The sequence below is a fragment of the Moschus berezovskii genome, chromosome 11 (genome assembly GCF_049115385.1).
Source record: "Moschus berezovskii isolate FMDL1 chromosome 11, NW_MosBer_1.0, whole genome shotgun sequence".
Lineage (NCBI taxonomy): Eukaryota > Metazoa > Chordata > Mammalia > Artiodactyla > Moschidae > Moschus > Moschus berezovskii.
In genome coordinates this window covers 81395766-81403464 of record NC_142470.1, presented here as the reverse complement: position 1 = coordinate 81403464, position 7699 = coordinate 81395766, and the positions used below count along the sequence as shown (strand labels likewise).

Sequence of the window (7699 nt, the reverse complement as noted above, 5' to 3'; positions counted from 1 at the left end):
AGGGAGGTCTGTCTTGTTACCTGGACGTATGGGAGAAGGTGCACCCTACTCAGAGGCAACAGCACAAGTCCAGAACCAGAAATGAATGAGGAAGTTTTAATGAGTTGTTACAACTCCCTTTTCAGTGAGTCTTGAGTAAGAGCCCTTGGGGAAGGAAGCAGGGAGAGGCTGGAAAAGTCAGAGGCCCAGATGGCAAAAGTCATTTTATTTTGTACTATATTCTAAAGAGAGTGAACTTGATCTTGAAAAGAGTAGGGAGTTAACGAAGGTGACGTGATCAGATCTGTAGTTTGGAAACATTTTCATTCTGGCTGCAGCATGAAGACTAGAATGAAGGAGAGCAAGCAGGGAGAACAGTTAAAAGAATCTGGAAATGTCGCAGCGGGGATAGGTGAGTGGGTGGATTCCAGAAATTAATTAAGAAGGCAAAATTGATGGAATGTGGGGCGAAGTTGAGAATAACATCTTGACAACTTGTTAGAGGCAATGGGACATAGAGATAAAACTAAAAAGAGAGCATTGAGAAATGTACAGAAATTAGTAGGAGTTTAGTTAAAGACGAGATGTCGGCAAAAGGTCTTTGTGTACGGTAATGGGAATGTTTCTAATACTCTGTTTTTCTACCTGAATAATTGACTGTCATTTATTCCCAGTTTTGTATCGTACTACTTATTCACCTGGTCAAGCTTTACAGTGTAGGAAAACAGTATTTTAACTTGATGAGGCATTTTTACCTGCAAAACTTTTCTAAGCTGCTGCTGCTGCTGCTAAGTCACTTCAGTCGTGTCCGACTCTGTGCGACCCCATAGATGGTAGCCCACCAGGCTCCGCCGTCTCTGGGATTCTTTATAAGCTAGTATTTCTAAAATTCAAGGGTCAGACCTGATTAGTTTAGTGTTTTCAATACCATTATGTTAAATATTTTTGATGTGAAGTTTCAAATTATTGATGCTTGATAATGGTGTCACTTGAGATTAACATTGTTTTCTCTTTAATTCCACCAACCAAATATGTATGTGTGTGTATATATAATATATAATAATATATATTTTTGTGTTTTAAGATGAAATTCAAAATCATGCTATGTGGATATGGCAGGGTGACAGTGGTATTGTGTAGTGTTTCCTAAATCTGGCCTCTGAATTTTTGAAGTTTGTTCATCTTTCTTTGTATTTTGATTCTCTGGGACTTGACAATATGGTGGTCAGAAATGTGGAAATTATGGCAATGTGTAGCCTAATACATGATGTAAAACTTTAAAGGGCTTTAAAGATCTACTTTAAATCAAATGTAGGATTCATTCACTGTACCAATATTAGACAATACAGTTAGGAGGTGTGACCAAAGAGGATTCAGAGAACTATTACCTTCTCCAATGTTCTGGTTTTGTGGACTTCTCCCTCTTTTTAATATGTCTGCTCCAGAGATCCACTAGGGCAGATACTCTCTTTTTCCTACCACCTCTATTGGTTTTATTGAAGTTAAAAATAAAGACAGCTAAAATTTAAGTGCTTACCGTTGTATTGTTCTAAGCTTTTACATGTACTCATTCACATTATCTTGGCAGTAACTCTATGAGGAAGGTACTTATCCCTATAATGAAATGAAGGCACAGGCACATTTAGTAGTTTGTCCAAGTTCACTCAGCTAATAAGTGAGGAGCTAGGATTAAAACTCACACAGCCTGGCTGCAGAGTTCATGCTCATAACCATTCATCTGAAAATTCGTCTTAAACTGAAGATAACACTAGACTTACATCCTTATTAAATTATTAAATCCAATTTTGGTAAAACAACATTATCCACCATGTTAAATTGAGGACTTCTGTTTGAGTTTAACTGGTTTTGAAACTGTGTTTAATTTGTAAACTTGTTTTGGTTTCATGTTTGTATAAAAGCTATAAATATAAAGAAGTTATGTTTATATATTTACAGTTAAAATACAAAAATAATTTAAGTGAACAGTTAGAGTAGTTCTCAATTTTTTTTTCCTCTAAAAGTTTTCAAAAAAATATTGCTTATGTTTAAGAAACACTTGACTGTGACAAAGTCAGTCTGACAAGGTCAGGCTCTTAATATGGTATCGTTATTATTTTGTCACTGTCTCATCTGACTCTTTGTGGCCTGGTGGACTGTAGCCCTCCAGGCTCCTTGTCCATGGGCTTTCCCAGGCAGGAATACTGAAGTGGATTGTTATTTCCTTCTCCAGAGGCTCTTCCTGACCCAGGGATCGAACCCACATCTCCTGCTTGGCAGGCAGATTCTTTACCACTGAGCCACTTGGGAAGCCCTTTAATTTGGTATAGAGCTTGCCATATGATCCAGCGATCGCACTCCTGGGCATACACACCGAGGAAACCAGAATTGAAAGAGACACATGTACTCCAATGTTCATTGCAGCACTGTTTATAATAGCCAGGACATGGAAGCAACCTAGATGTCCATCTGCAGATGAATGGATAAGAAAGCTTTGGTACATATACACAATGGAGTATTTCTCAGCCATCAAAAAGAATGCATTTGAATCAGTTTTAATGAGGTGGATGAAATTGGAGCCAATTATACAGAGTGAAGTAAGCCAGAAAGAAAAACATCAATACCGTATATTAACGCATATATATGGAATTTAGAAAAATGGTAACCTGAACCCTGTATAAGAGACTGCAAAAGAGACATAGGCATTGAGAACAGTCTTTGGGACTCTGTGGGAGAGGGTGAAGGTGGAATGATTGGAGAGAATGGAATTGTAGCATGTATATTATCATAAGTGACCAGTCCAGGTTCGACGCATAAATTTTCCTCTGTTCATTTCTTTGCATTTGTGCTTTTTTAATAAAATTCTTTTTTAAATTAAAAAAAAAAAAAATTTGGTATAGAGCTCCTTAAAGGTCTTATCCGCGTCTTCGGTTGATTTCTCACCATTTCAGTAACTTTTCACTATACTTCCAGAACACTAAATTCCACTCAAGTGTCTTGGCTCATCTGCAGCCCTTGCATAGATTGTCTTTTCTTATCCCACTCCTAACCCCCTGTCTTAGATCAGGTGGGTCTTCTAGGAAGGCTGGCACAATATCCCTTCAGTGCTTCCCTGAGCTTGGTTGGTGACCCGCTTTTTTGATACCCCATAATGTGCACCCTTCTATTATTTTACCCACCAAATTGTTTTCATAATTTTTGTACCTATTTTCTGTTAGATTGATAACTCCTTGTGCAAAGGTATAGCTGCAGAATGAACAACTATAATTAAAGGTACTTGTGCTGGCTAGGCTCAAGTGGCTTCATTTTCCTGAAGCGACCATCTTTTTTCCCAGCTGACTCTTGGAGCTCCAAATTGAAACAACCATCAGCTGTCACTAAAGGATTAAAAACTAGTTTGGGGAAACAGTTTACCATATAACATTATTCCTCATATGCCTAGATGAATTTATCCTGCAATTGATCTTCTCTCTCCCACATCCTTAATTTCTCCTTCTTTAGATAATGATTCCCATCAGCAAACAAACAGTTCATTGGACCTCACTTGTTAAATTTAATTCTCTCTTGACCATTTCCTGTCTAGCTGCTGTTCTACTACCTAGCCACCTGTTTCCCTTTTTGTTTCCTTTTCATAGAAAATATTTTTTTGGTAGAATTGGTTCTAGTTATTTCCCCCTCTGCTGGTGCTGATTCAAGAGATGCTAGTATGTTGGCAGACCTAAAATCTTTTCCAGGGCTCCTAAAGTGCTGTAAGTCAGGAAATGTCAGGAGCCAACAACAAAGTTACTGAATGAAACCCCTGAAGGTCAACATTTCCTAATTGGAGGCAAAGGTCTCATTGGCAGTCTCAGATTTCCTATTTTTTTCTGCTAAAATGCCTCTCTGTCATGGGTTAGGGCTTCTTACAGTGAAGGTCAGAGTGAGAATGGAAGGTTTGGAGACAAAGTAGGAGGAAATGGAAAAGGATTGTTGACTTACGTAGTACTCATGAAATGTACTCCTTTGAGTTGGGCTGGGAATGGTGCATCCTCTGGTCCCATGATTCTGATGCAGCCCATGATTTCCCTGAGATTTCTGAAGATTCTGAAAGCTAAACTGGGCTGTGCTTCTCTAAGTTACCTCAGGACCTCAGGGAAGTTGTGGAAAGAGTTTGTCTTGGTAGTTATGATAGAAAATTCAGTACTTCTCATATTTTGAATGCAGAACCTGGTGTTCAAACTGCCCTCAAGGTACCATACTAGTAAATGCTAATAAATGTTAATTATTGGGATTTGAAACCCAGGTTTGATTCCATAGCATGTGCTCTTTCCACTATTTCATCTATGAAAGATACATAAGCTTTTTAACTAACTCTGAAGCTGCACTGTACAGCATAGTAGCCACTGCTGCTGCTGCTAAGTCACTTCAGTCATGTCCGAATCTGTGCAACCCCAGAGACAGCAGCCCACCAGGCTCCCCCCATCCCTGGGATTCTCCAGGCAAGAACACTGGAGTGGGTTGCCATTTCCTTCTCTAATGCATGAAAGTGAAGAGTGAAAGTGAAGTCGCTCAGTCATGTCTGACTCTTAGCGACCCTGTGGACTGCAGCGCACCAGGCTCCTCCGTCCATGGGATTTAACCCACTGCTTTTGAAATTAAAGTTTAATTAAAAAAATGAAACTAAATTTAAATTAAAAATTCAGCTCTTCAGTCCATTAGCCATATTTTTAGTACTTAACAACCACACATAACTTGAGCTACCATATTGGGAGGATATGGAAATTTTCTATCAAAAAGATCTACTAAGACAGCACTGCTTTCAAGACCGGAGAAGGCAATGGCACCCCATTCCAGTACTCTTGCCTGGAAAAATCCCATGGACGGAGAAGCCTGGTAGGCTGGACTCGATTGAGCAACTTCACTTTCACTTTTCACTTTCATGCATTGGAGAAGGAACTGGCAACCCACTCCAGTGTTCTTGCCTGGAGAATCCCAGGGACAGAGGAGCCTGGTGGGCTGCCGTCTATGGGGTCACATAGAGTCGGACACGACTGAAGTGACTTAGCAGCAGCAGCAACTTTCAAGACATTCCTTTTCCACAGAAGAATCCAACACTCCTACAATTCTATACTATTGGTACTCATCCTAATTGTAGAACCTTTGTTCTCTTATTTTTTTCTCATTATTCATTTTGACTATCTTGGTATTATTTTTTTGCATAATTCCTCTTTTACTTTGGGTTAGTCAGAATTCTCCTTTCACTTTTTAACCTATATTTGCTCTTTTCTCAAAATGGTCTGTTTTACATTAGCCTTGCCACTTCCACAAATTTGAATTCTGTGTCATGAGATGAATGTTGGCACTGTACTTTGTGCTTACCTGGCCAGCCCTTCAGGGATTCATCTACCAGATCATGTTCTCCCCTTTGATATGTTCCTTTGGTACTACTTCCTTAGCACTCCCACCCCCACCCCCATATTTATCTGCTCCCTTTTAGTTCAGTTCAGTCACTCAGTTGTGTCTGACTCTTTGCGACCCCATGGACTGCAGGATGCCAGGCTTCCCTGTCCATCACTAACTCTCAGAGCTTACTCAAACTCATGTCCATCGAGTCAGTGATGCCATCCAACCATCTCATCCTCTGTCGTCGTCCCCTTCTCCTCTTGCCTTCAATGTTTCCCAGCATCAGAGGCTTTTCCAATGAGTCGGTTCTTCGCATCAGTTGGCCAAAGTATTGGAACTTCAGCTTCAGCATCACTCCTTCCAATGAATATTCAGGACTGATTTCCTTTAGGATGGACTGGCTGGATCTCCTTGAAGTCCAAGGGACTCTGAAGAGGCTTCTCCAACACCACAGTTCAAAAGCATCAATTCTTCGACTCTCAGCTTTCTTTATAGTCCAACTCTCACATTCATATATGACTACTGGAAAAACCATAGCTTTGACTAGACGGACCTTTGTTGGTGAAGATAATGTCTCCGCTTTTTAATATGCTGTCTAGGTTGGTCATAGCTTTTCTTCCAAGGAGTAATTGTCTTTTAATTTCATGGCTGCAGTCACCATCTGCAGTGGTTTTGGAGCCCCCAAAAATAAAGTCTCTCACTGTTCCCCATAAACAGCATGATAAGGCTCCCTTTTAAATGTAACACTTTTCTTGTATTTAATACTTGTTTATATTCAAGTCTCTTTTATCTGAGATTTCTGAATACTTGAAGTTCGTGCCTTTTGATTTGACTTGCTAGAAAACATAGAGATACTCTTTCTCTTTACATTGTGAATTTTCAGGGTTGGAAAGTTCTTTGACCTTCAAATTATGACTCATAATTTGCTTAAACCAGTGTTGTTGGATGATGCGATCCAGGCTATATCTAAAATGAAGACTCCAGGGTCTTAATCCCTCAGCTTGTGTCATCAAGCTTTCAAATCGAGACGTCTTGAGATCTAAGACTCTGTCTTTGCTTTCTCTCTGGTACATGTGTCATAGTACTAAGCATGTTGAGGGCTTCCCAGGTGGCTCAGAGGTAAAGAATCTGTCTGCCAATGCAGGAGACACAGGTTCGATCCCTGGGTCGGGAAGATCCCCTGGAGGAGGAAATGGCAGCCTTGCTCCAGTATTCTTGCTTGGGAAATCCCATGGACGGGGAGTCTGGCGAGCTCCAGTCTGTCGGATCTCAGAGTTGGATACGACTGAGCAACTGAGCATGTGCACACGCACCAAGCATATCATCTTGTGTATTCAACAAACGCAGCTGATGACTGTGTTAAAAAGGCAGGTTATATGGGTAACTGTCTCTTGCTGTTTTTTTCTCCTGTTTTTGCTTTATTTAACCCAATATAGAGTGAGTAATATCATGCCTTTTAAATTTGATGAATTGTTATGCACCTAATTCAAATTTAGGGAGTACTAGGTCTTCTTCCTTATAAATCTGTGTAAATCTGTTGATATAAATATTCTTCTCATATCAACTGGTTTTACTGTCGAAGGTGATTTGGGAACTTATAGCTGCAAACCTTTCTTGCCTTTAAAAATCTTTCAGGCCACAGTGTTCTGTGTGTTTTGATATAGGCGCTTTTACACTTGAAATGATAGCAAAGCAAGGAAAGTATCCTCTTCAACTGGACTTGTGAGGCTTAGGCTTTGTTTTGTTTTCTTTTTCTTTCAGCACCTGTGTTGTGCAACTATATATAGGATTGATGGGGTGCAAAAGAGGCTGCCCTTTAGCACTTTAAAGAAGCTGGGCCAGTCTTCAAGTTGGCCCTTGAAAAGCAGGTATTACCCTCGCTGCTGAATGGATGTGCTGGTAGCAGCTTGGGGATAAAGGACATCAGCAGAATTGGCCTGAATGTTCACCTTCACTTGAGACACTTCAATCTCAGAGAATAAGGAACTGTGTAAACGGTGTGACTGAGGGAGAAGATGTGTGTGACCCAGCTCTTCCAGCTGCCTTGCAAAAGCATCAGGGGCCCTAGCAGATGGTAGATCAGAAGTCTAGTAGCTTTGGTTATAATTCCCCAAAGAGCTGTGTGTATGTGTGTGTAAATATATACATTTGGTACATATATATTTATAGCATAGCTTTCTATAATGTATTTACATAGGTATCAAATATATACACATATGCACAAATATATATAACAAAACTGTATATATTTATATAGTCATATATAAATACGTATAGTATATACATGGACTTAACTGGTGGTTCAGATGGTGAAGAATCCACCTGCAATGCAAGAGACTCA

General features: G+C 39.9%; 1 protein-coding gene across 4 annotated transcripts in view; it reads left to right on the top strand.

Annotated features, from left to right (window-relative positions):
- Positions 1-7699, top strand: part of CAMKMT (calmodulin-lysine N-methyltransferase) — a 437120-nt gene that overhangs the window by 90152 nt on the left and 339269 nt on the right. The window lies entirely within an intron of this gene.